Raw genomic sequence first — 11,336 nt, 5'->3', positions numbered from 1 at the left:
TTATCTTTGAAAGACAGGGTCCTGAAAAAGGGACGTTTCTTTTATTGCTGAGTTTATATATGCCGGGTTGGCAGGTAGCCTAGTGGTTAGAGCGTTGGGCCAGTAACCGAAAGGTTGCTAGATCGAATTCCCGTGCTGACAAGGTAAAAATCTGTCGTTCTACCCCTGAACAAGGCAGTTAACCCACTGTTCCTAGGCCGTCATTGTAAATAAGAATTTGTTCTTAACTGACTTGCCTAGTTAAATAAAGGTTAAACTAAAAATATATACACACACAGACATACATACATACATACATATATATATACACACACACACACACACACACACACACACACACACTTATATAATTTAAAAGTGTATAATAGAATAATGTGGCAAAAACAAATGTAGTCATTAATAAATGCATATCTATATCATCCTAAATATTTTCTACAATGATGGGGGAGTGCCAAGATGGACGCACGGTGGCTTCAACCCACACCCTCTATTAGTCAGTTAGTGTATACAGTGCCTTTTGAAAGTATTTAGACCCCTTGACTTTTTATAAAATCGATTCAATTGTTTTCCTATCATCAATCAACACACAATACGCCATTAATGACAAAGCAAAAACAGGTTTTTAGACATTTTGCTAATTTTATATTTTTTATAATAATATCACATTTACATAAGTATTCAGACCCTTTACTCAGTACTTTTTGAAGCACCTTTGGCAGCAATTACAGCATTGAGTCTTCTTGGGTATGATGCCACAAGCTTGGCACACCTGTGTTTGGGGACTTTCTCCCATTCTTCTCTGCAGATCCTCTCAAGCCCTGTCAGGTTGGATGGGAAGTGTCGCTGCACAGCTATCTTCAGGTCTCTCCAGAGATGTTCGATCGGGTTCTAGTCCGGGCTCTGACTGGGCCACTCAAGGACATTCACGACCTGTCCCAAGTCTTCATGCATTGTCTTGGCTGTGTGCTTTGGGTAGTTGTCCTGTTGTAAGGTGAACCGTGGTCCCAGTCTGAGGTCCTGAGCAGGTTTTCATCAAGGATCTCTCTGTACATTGCTCCGTTAATCTTTTTCTCGATTAGTCTCCCAGTCCCTGCCGCTGAAAAACATCCCCACAGCATGATGCTGCCACTAACATGCTTCACCGTAGGGATGGTGCCAGGTTTCATCCAGACATGATGCTTGGCATTCAGGCCAAAGATTTAAATCTTGGTTTCATTAGACCAGAGAATCTTGTTTCTCATTGTCTGAGAGTCTTTAGGTGCCTTTTGGCAAACTCCAAGAGGGCTGTCATGTGCCTTTTACTGAGGAGTGGCTTCCATCTGGCCACTCTACCATAAAGGCCTGATTGGTGGAGTGCTGCAGAGATGGTTGTCCTTCTGGAAAGTTCTCCCATCGCCACAGAGGAACTCTGGAGTGCTGTCAGAGTGACCATCGGCTTCTTGGTCACCTCCCTGACCAATGCCCTCCGATTGCTCAGTTTGGCCAGGCAGCCAGCTCTAGGAAGAGTATTTGTGGTTCCAAACTTTTTCCATTGAAGATGGAGGCCACTGTGTTCTTGGGGACCTACAATGCTGCAGAAATGTTTTGGTACCCTTCGCCAGATCTGTGCCTTGACACAGTCCTGTCTCTGAGCTCTACGGACAATTCCTTCGACCCCATGGCTTGGTTTTTGTTCTGATATGCACTGTCAACTGTGGGACCATATATAGACAGATGTGTGCCTTTCTAAATCATGTCAAATCAATTGAATAGACCACATGTGGACTCCAATCAAGTTGTAGAATCATCTCAAGGATGATCAATGGAAACAGGATGCAACTGAGCTCAATTTGTAATCTCATAGCAAAGGGTCTGAATTTCTGTTTTACACTTTTTAAACATTTGCAAAAATTTCTAAAAACCTATTTTTGCTTTGTCATTATGGGGTATTGTATTGCTGAGGATTTAATTTATTTAATCAATTAGCCTACAGCAGTGTTCCCCAATTGACATTTTACAGAATTTTCATTGTTGGTCATAAAAAAACTAAAAACACCAGGAAATCAGATCCAAGTTATTTTCATTTTGGATATCTGTTCATAATAGAGAGACACGATCGTATACAAATGTAAGCAAAGGTTTCAAATGATAACATTTTAGTCAAATACTGGGCAAAAACGGGTTGAATCAACGTCGTTTCCACACCATTGTGATGACGTGGGAATCAACGTGGAAAACTGATTGGATTTGAAAAAAAGTCATAAATATAAGGGAATTTAGTATTTTTTTTACCCAACTTTTAACCTAAATCCAATGACATGGTGAACTGTTTTGTTGATGTCACGTTGAAGTCACCTTAGTTGACAACTCAACCAAATGTAAATCAAAACTAGATGTCCGTGCCCAGTGGGATGATTCTCTCGCTCCCTCTATCCCTCTCCCTTAGACAGATAACTGGGACAAAGGCTCACCAGCGCCCATAATTCAGCCATTTGACATTGTTGTTTTTCAACCTCACTCAGATGCATCTGCGCTAACTACACTGTGCGCCCTTAAGTACACAAATGTTTGTGTGCGTTCATTTGTAAACAAGTTATTGTTAATTATAACTTTGCGTGAACTTTGCTGATCAGTGGAGCGAAGCATGTCTCCCCTTCAGCGAGTAATTATTCAGGCTAATTGCTTGTCCTGCTCACGGAGTATAAAGCACTGCTCATCCCTCAGCATGGCCATCTCACATGCCTTCATTTCACTGGCTGTGTTCCAAATAGCACCTTATCCCCTACATAGTGCACCAGTTTTGATCAGAGCCCTGATCAAAAGTAGTGCACTATATAGCGAATAGGGTGGAATTTAGGAAGCGCCCACTGGCTGTCTCCTCAACAGAAACATTAGCAGCCTTTTAAATGGTTCAATGTCTCTTATGATCCTAGTTGTCAAGATAAAAGCATATGGTGCTGAAAAGAAGGAGGGGGTGGTTATACATGTTATTTTTTTATTCTCACGCCTTAAAATGGATATAATAATAATGAAGACATGATGTTAGCAATTTGTCTGTCTTTACACCGTAAACATGCATTGTTGTTCCACCCAGTCTGCCCTCCTTCCAAATCAAAGCCGGGTAATCAGAGGACACAAAGCCACATAATGACGACTGTCGTGGTGAGGCCTCCCTCAGGCGGGTTAGGTTGAATCTCTCTCGCTCTTGCTCGCTAAAGATGAGCAAAAAAGACGGCATAAAATAAATAATACAAATACTGAGCTATATTGTATGCTACACTTTTTTTTTWAAACAATGATATTATTTTATCCCCTTGATAGAATAACGACACTTAGCCTTTTTCTAAAATGCTTTATGAGATTGGAGAACACATTAAGAGGGATCTTAGACCATTTCTCCATACAGAATCTTTCCAGATTCTTGATATCCTTCCTCTGTGCTTCTGGACTGCCCTCTTCAATTCAAACCACAGGTTTTCAACAGGGTTCCAGTCCGGAGACTGAGATGGCCAATTAACCATTTCTTTTTGGATTTTGATGCGTGCTTGGGGCTATGGTCTTGCTGGAAGATCCACTTGAGGCCAACATTCAACCTCCTGGCAGAGGCAACCAGGTTTTTGGTTCAAATGTTCCGGTACTGGGTAAAGTTCTTGATGCCGTTGACCTTAACAAGGGCCCCAGGACCAGGGGAACCAAAATGGACCCATAACATCAAAGATCCACCAGCATTTTTTACAGTAGGTATGGGTTTTCTTTTCATATTACTGTATGCTTCCTTATTTCAACGCTAAACCCACAGAGGTCTATTTTCATGTCACCTGACCATAACACTGGTTCCAATCCAAGTGCCAATGCCGTTAAGCAAACTCCAGACATTTACATTTGTTCAATGTCATGAAAATAGAGCTCTTTGGCCACGCACACCAGTGGTGAGCTTTGCTTCTGGGGGGAAAAAAGATTGGTACACTTGAACTTTTGACCTTAATGCATTTCCTCCTCACCTTTGAGACCACATCCCGCTCTATAAAATCTCACAGCAGTTCAATTTTCAGTTCTTCCCCGTCGCTCACAACACTTACGACAGCATCTCTGTCTGTGTCAAACGACAACTTCTCCCTGAATCTCTTCAAGAAGACCAGCGAGAGGAACAGCGAAGGAAACCATCTTCTCTCCTCTGTTTATATTCAGAACCACATTCCTGTAAAGATTAAAGAGGATCTCGTGTTAAATACAGTTGAGGTAATATGGCTACAGGTTCATCTGCCTCACCTGAAGCCCATTCTGGTGTGAAGCTGCTATAGACCACCAAGTGCTAACTGTCAGTGTCTGGATAACATGTGTGAAATGCTTGATAACGTATGTGATATCAACAGAGAAGTATATTTTCTGGGTGATTTAAATATTAACTGGCTTTCATCAAGCTGCCCACTCAAGAAAAAACTTCAAACTGTAACCAGTGCCTGCAACCAACCTACCATGGTAGTTACAAACAGCACAGGAATGAAATCATCAACATGTATTGATCACATCTTTACTAATGCTGCAGATATTTGCTTGAAAGCAGTATCCAAATCCATAGGATGTAATAATCACAATATAGTAGCCATATCTAGGAAAACCAAAATTCCAAAGGCTGGGCCTAATATAGTGTATCAGAGGTCATACAATACGTTTTGTAGTGATTCCTATGTTATTGATGTAAAGAATATATGTTGGTCCGTGGTGTGTAATGAGGAGCAAACAGACACTGCACTTGACACATTTATGAAATTGCTTATTTCAGTTGCTAATAAGCACGCGCCCATTAAGAAAATGACTGTAAAAACTTAAATCCCCTTGGATTGATGAGGAATTGAAAAATTGTATGGTTGCGAGGGATGAGGCAAAAGGAATGGCAAATAAGTCTGGCTGCACAACCGATTGGCAAACGTACTGCAAATTAAGAAATCATCTGAATAAAAAGAAGAAGAAACTACACTATAAAACAAAGATACATGAAATAAAGAATGATAGTAAAAAGCTTTGGTGCACCTTAAATGAAATTCTGGGGAAAAAGGCAAGCTCAGCTCCATCATTCATTGAATCAGATCGCTCATTCATCACAAAACCAACGGATATTGCCAACTACTTAAATAATTTTTTTCATTGGCAAGATTAGCTAACTTAGGCATGACATGCCAGCAACAAATGCTGACACTACACATCCAAGTATATCTGACCAAATTATGAAAGACAAGCATTGTAATTTTGAATTTTGTAAAGTAAGTGCGGAAGAGATGAAAAAATGGTCTATCAACAATGACAAGCCACCGCCGTCTGACAACTTGGATGGAAAATTATTGAGGTTAATAGCGTCCTATTTGCCACATTTTCATATTTAAGTCCACTAGAATGTGTGTGCCCCCAGGCTTGGACGGAAGCAAAAGTCATTCCGCTACCTAAGAATAGTAAAGCCCCCTTTGCTGGCCCAAATATCCAACCAATCAGCCTGTTACCAACCCTTAGTAAACTTTGAGGGAAAATTGTGTTTGACCAGATACAATGCTATTTCACAGTAAACAAACTGGCTCTAACCAGACTTTCATCACACTTATAGGGAAGGACAATCAACAAGCACAGCACTGATGACTGATGATTGGCTGAGAGAAATTGATGACAAAAGATTGTGGGGGCTGTTTTGTTAGACTTCAGTGCGTCTTTTCACATTATCGATCATAGTCTGCTGTTGGCAAAACTTGTGTTATGGCTTTACACCCCCTGCTATATTGTGGATAAAGAGTTAGTTACCTGTCTAACAGAACACAGAGGGTGTTTTTTAATGGAAGCGGCTCCAACATAATCCAGGTAGAATCAGGAATTCCCCACGGCAGCTGTCTAGGCCCACTACTTTTTTCAATCTTTACTAATGAATTGCCACTGGCTTTGAGGAAAGCCAGAGTGTCTATGTATGCGGATGACTCAACACTATACATGTCAGCTACTACAGCGACTGAAATGACTGCAACACTTAACAAAGAGTTGCAGTTAGTTTTAGAATGGGTGGCAAGGAATAAATTAGTCCTAAATATTTCTAAAACTAAAAGCATTGTATTTGGGATCACTAAACCCTAAACCTCAACTAAATCTTGTAATAAATAAATGTGGAAATTGAGCAAATTGAGGTGACTAAACTGCTTGGAGTTACCCTGGATTGTAAACTGGCATGGTCAAAACATATTGTCACAACAGTAGCTAAGATGGGGAGAAGTATGTCCATGATAAGGCGCTGCTCTACCTTCTTGACAGCACTGTCAACAAGGCAGCTGGCCCTTGGATGTACACAGAGAGCTAATATTAATAATATGAATGTCAATCTCTCCTGGCTCAAAGTGGAGGAGAGATTGACTTCATCACTGCTTGTATTTATGAGAAGTATTGACATGTTGAATGCACCGAGCTGTCTGTTTGAACTACTGGCGCACAGCTCAGACACCGATGCATACCCCACAAGACAAGCCACAAGAGGTCTCTTCACAGTCTCCAAGTCCAGAACAGACTATGGAAGGCGCACAGTACTACATAGAGCCATGACTACATGGAACTCTATTCCACATCAAGTAACTCATGCAAGCAGTAAAATTAGATCTAAAAAAACAGATAAAAAAACGCTTTATGGAACAGCGGGGACTGTAAAGCAACACAAACATAGGCACAGACACATGCATACACACGATAACATACGCATTATACACACACGAACACATGGATTTTGTACTGTACATACAGTGGGGAGAACAAGTATTTGATACACTGCCGATTTTGCAGGTTTTCCTACTTACAAAGCATGTAGAGGTCTGTAATTTTTATCATAGGTACACTTCAACTGTGAGAGACGGAATCTAAAACAAAAATCCAGAAAATCACATTGTATGATTTTTAAATAATTAATTTGCATTTTATTGCATGACCTATAGTTTTGGCTGATGCAGCCTACTCAAACAAGTAAGAATTCCGGCTCTCACAGACCTGTTAGTTTTTCTTTAAGAGGCCCTCCTGTTCTCCACTCATTACCTGTATTAACTGCACCTGTTTGAACTCGTTACCTGTATAAAAGACACCTGTCACACACTCAATCAAACAGATTCCAACCTCTCCACAATGGCCAAGACCAGAGAGCTGTGTAAGGACATCAGGGATAAATTGTAGACCTGCACAAGGCTGGGATGGGCTACAGGACAATAGGCAAGCAGCTTGGTGAGAAGGAAACAACTGTGTGCGCAATTATTAGAAAATGGAAGAAGTTCAAGATGACGGTAATCACCCTCGGTCTGGGGCTCCATGCAAGATTTCACCTCGTGGGGCATCAATGATCATGAGGAAGGTGAGGGATCACCCCAGAACTACACGGCAGGACCTGGTCATGACCTGAAGAAGCTGGGACCACAGTCTCAAAGAAAACCATTAGTAACACACTACGCCGTCATGGATTAAAATCCTGCAGCGCACGCAAGGTCCCCTGCTTAAGCCAGTGCATGTCCAGGCCTGTCTGAAGTTTGCCAATGACCATCTGGATGATCCAGAGGAGGAATGGGAGAAGGTCATGTGGTCTGATGAGACAAAAATAGAGCTTTTTGGTCTAACTCCACTCGCCGTGTTTGGAGGAAGAAAGAAGTATGAGTACAACCCAAGAACACCATCCCAACCGTGAAGCATGAGAGGTGGAAACATCATTCTTTGGGGATGCTTTTCTGCAAAGGGACAGGACGACTGCACCGTATTGAGGGGAGGATGGATGGGGCCATGTATCGCGAGATCTTGGCCAACAACCTCCTTCCTCAGTAAGAGCTTGAAGATGGGTCGTGGCTGGGTCTTCCAGCATGACAACGACACGAAGCACACAGCCATGGCAACTAAGGAGTGGCTCCGTAAGAAGCATCTCAAGGTCCTGGAGTGGCTCTAGCCAGTCTCCAGACCTGAACCCAATAGAAAATCTTGGAGGGAGCTGAAACTCCGTATTGCCAGCGACAGCCCCGAAACTGAAGGATCTGGAGAAGATCTGTAGGGAGGAGTGGGCCAAAATCCTGCTGCAGTGTGTGCAAACCTGTCAAGAACTACAGGAAACGTATGATCTCTGTAATTGCAAACAAAGGTTTCTGTACCAAATATTAAGTTCTGCTTTTTCTGATGTATCAAATACTTATGTCATGCAATAAAATGCAAATTAATTACTTAAAAATCATACAATAATTTTCTGGATTTTTGTTTTAGATTCCGTCTCTCATAGTTGAAGTGTACCTATGATAAAATTACAGACCTCTACATGCTTTGTAAGTAGGAAAACCTGCAAAATCGGCAGTGTATGCCAAATCTTGTTTCTCCCCACTGTTGTGTAGTGGTGGGAGTAGGGTCCTGAGGTCACACAGTCTGAATGTATTGTAATGTTTTTAAATTGTATAAAAGCCTTAATTTTGCAGGACCCCTGGAAGAGTAGCTGTCAATGGGGAATCCAAAATAAATACACATCTCCTCTGCTTTGGCTATGGTATTTCCTTGAGGCCAAGGAAATATGCTACACAGTAATGTCAGAGGCGCTGCACCTCCACAAAGCTGAGGGTGACATCCATGATGGGTTAAAAAAAACTCCTGTCTGAGCTGAACAAAGACAAACCCCATACACACTGAGCCTGGCCAACCGTCTGTTTGCAATACTGCCACATGGATGTTAGAGGCCCTGCCCCTCCACAAAGCTGAGGTGTTCAGAAAACTCCTGTCTGGGCCCCGTACGCACTACCCCCATGCACTGAACCTGGCAAAACCTTTTCAAAAGCTTTCCTCTGTGAAACTAGGAAGTACTACGGTGCCAGGTTAGAGTCTGTCGACTTCAAGTCCATGTGGAGGCGGCTAGGGTTAACATAAACAACTGGGTGGATAAAAAGACAAAGGGAAAACTCCAGGACCGGTTGCAAAAGGGAGCTGTCAACAACCAAAACTTGTTGGTGAATGTCATTTATTTCGAGGGGAAGTGAGGAAAGCAGTTCAAGAAGAGATCCACTAGAGAAGCTCAGTTCAAGGTGAGAGAAAATTTGAGTAAGTCAGTGAAAATTGTGTATCAGGAGAGCATGTTCTGCTTGACTTTAATCCCTGAGGTCAACTGCCAGATTCTGGAGCAATCTGAGCATGCTCCCGGAAGAGATAGAGGACAAACTGGGCTGGAGAAGCTGGTGAGGGAGTTCACGTATGATAACTTTGTTGCATGGACCTGGCCCACGTGGGACATATGCACTTGTCCAGACAGAAGATGGAGAAGACCTGCAACCTGAAAGCCGTTCTGGTCAGCATGGGCATGATGGACTCCTTTGAAGGGCTCAGGAGCAATTTCTCAACCTGGAGYTGTCTGAGGTGGTGCACAAGGCCTTTGTAGAGGTGAATGAGAAAAGCGCAGAGGCTGCGGCTGCCACAAGGCTGTGTCCCCGAACAGTAATGTTAAGAAAGCATAATATACGTACCTTCAAAGCYGACCACACTTTCTGTTCTTCATCCGCCACAACAGTAGTCAGAACATCCTCTTCTGTTGCAGGTACTACAGAGGTTTTGTATAAACGGACCCCAAAGATTTTGCCCAATTGTGTGCAACGTCATCCAATTCGTATGATGTTACGTCCTGGGAAAAAAATGTTACGAATTCCAACTCGTACCCTTGGACTTTGAAATGCTTGTCAACAATGTTGTAATTTGTAATATAATTATGTTAATGTATGTAATCTCGGTTAACCCAGAAGTAAAATCTTGTGTAATTTTGTCARCTGGATGATTAACTTCTGGGACTATACGTGTTAGAAGTTGAGAGTTCCGGCAAAGATGAAGGCCTAGATTCAATCAGATCAAGCACTAACCGGCGATAGCCAAAACCCGCATCGCTGATGTTTTGGCGGTGTAAGRGGTGGAACTGTGTTGGAGCTGTCAAATCGGTGAGGAGCTGCTCTTGTGATCATTGTCTYGAAGCCACACCCGTCCCATAGAAATAATGACGCTCAAATTGAAAAATCATTAAATGTGATCATGAGGATTTCTATCAGTTTAAATCGAGGTGTATACACAATTTCACATTCTAGTGTTAGAACTTGTAAGCTCAGCTGTATGGGATTTCTCTTAAAGCGACTCKGTGCAACCAATGGCAATGTCTGCTTTAGGTATAATGCTGGGAGCCGCTGTGGATTTGACAGCTCTAAAACAGTCCCACCTCTTACACCGCCAAAACTATGCGGATTTCGGCTAAAGATGATTTGATTGAATCGGGACCAAAGTCTCCACCCTCACATAGCCAAAGCACTTGAATCGAAGCAGTTTAAGCACGGCCTTCGCCCAATCCTAAAACATCCAAAATAACAGAACTACTGCTGCTTGTTATCTCACGCAATCCCATTCAGTTCCAACTGATTCTTTGGTCTACACACAGAATCTCCCTACAAGAGATTATACTGTTCTTTTATGTTTGCGGAATTATGTTTAATAATGTAATTATGTAATCGTTTAAAAAATTGCATAATAATGTTTGCGTAATCTTGAGTGGAATATTTTTTTGTTTGTAATTTGTGCCTGAAAAAAACGACAAAAAGGTTTGGCAACCTACAGAAACATGCATTATAAATCAGAAATCATCCATAAAATCAGATAAAGCCCATTTTGACTTTGTGGCTGTGGTAACTAGTGKAAACCATAAAATTAACAAAGGAATACCACCATTCTGAAAAACTAYAGCTTGGACAGAGGGAAATTTCCAACAGTGACATCACTGATCCAAGCACTGCTTTTTCACGCAAGTGTGCCAACATGAYCCGACCTGTGATGGCKCAGATATTTTATTTTCACATGATCCTTTCCCGCCTAGTTCCAGCAACYATGATGGMTCCATAACCAGGCCAAGCTTGGTTTGGTTCGGCTCAGTAGTGTGGAAGCTCTCATTATGCCATGCTTAGATATTTGCTTGTTAGACCAGCAGTAACCACAATAGTTCAACATCATCTGTTGGGACAGTTAACAACTTGCTCCTCACTTGTTTAGGGTTCAAACATTTGACTTCAGAACTTTTCATTTAAGGAGGCAATAATTTCATCCAGACTTTTTTCTTCTAGATTCATCTGGCCTGGCTCTTGCAAAACAAATACAAGCTAAACTAATTGCKGAGGATCCCCTACGGATGCATTAGGATTATAGTAGAGCAGAAAGTGAAAAATCACAGCCGCTGCATCGAGCGGAAAGTCTCCATGAATCACGTTTTGTGGGGGGGGGGGGGACAGGCAGCGGCGTTGGTGCAGTAATCATCGGGAGGCAGTCCAATTAATACTTCATCGAGGTCGCCTCGTTCTCCATCATTAGGG

At 42.1% G+C, this 11,336-nt stretch overlaps 1 long non-coding RNA gene and 1 pseudogene across 1 annotated transcript; one reads left to right on the top strand and one right to left on the bottom strand.

The window, feature by feature from the left end:
• Positions 1-3,000: 3,000 nt before the first annotated feature.
• LOC139023710 (uncharacterized) lies at positions 3,001-9,624 on the bottom strand. The gene is made up of 3 exons (XR_011474846.1): positions 9,465-9,624; positions 3,981-4,177; positions 3,001-3,191 (listed from the first exon to the last, which is right to left on the bottom strand). It is a non-coding gene; the product is annotated as an uncharacterized lncRNA (long non-coding RNA).
• LOC111958874 (leukocyte elastase inhibitor pseudogene) lies at positions 8,538-9,414 on the top strand (annotated as a pseudogene).
• Positions 9,625-11,336: the final 1,712 nt, after the last annotated feature.

Source organism: Salvelinus sp. IW2-2015, linkage group LG35 (genome assembly GCF_002910315.2).
Source record: "Salvelinus sp. IW2-2015 linkage group LG35, ASM291031v2, whole genome shotgun sequence".
In the NCBI taxonomy this organism is placed as follows: domain Eukaryota; kingdom Metazoa; phylum Chordata; class Actinopteri; order Salmoniformes; family Salmonidae; genus Salvelinus; species Salvelinus sp. IW2-2015.
This window is presented reverse-complemented; position numbering and strand designations above follow the sequence as displayed.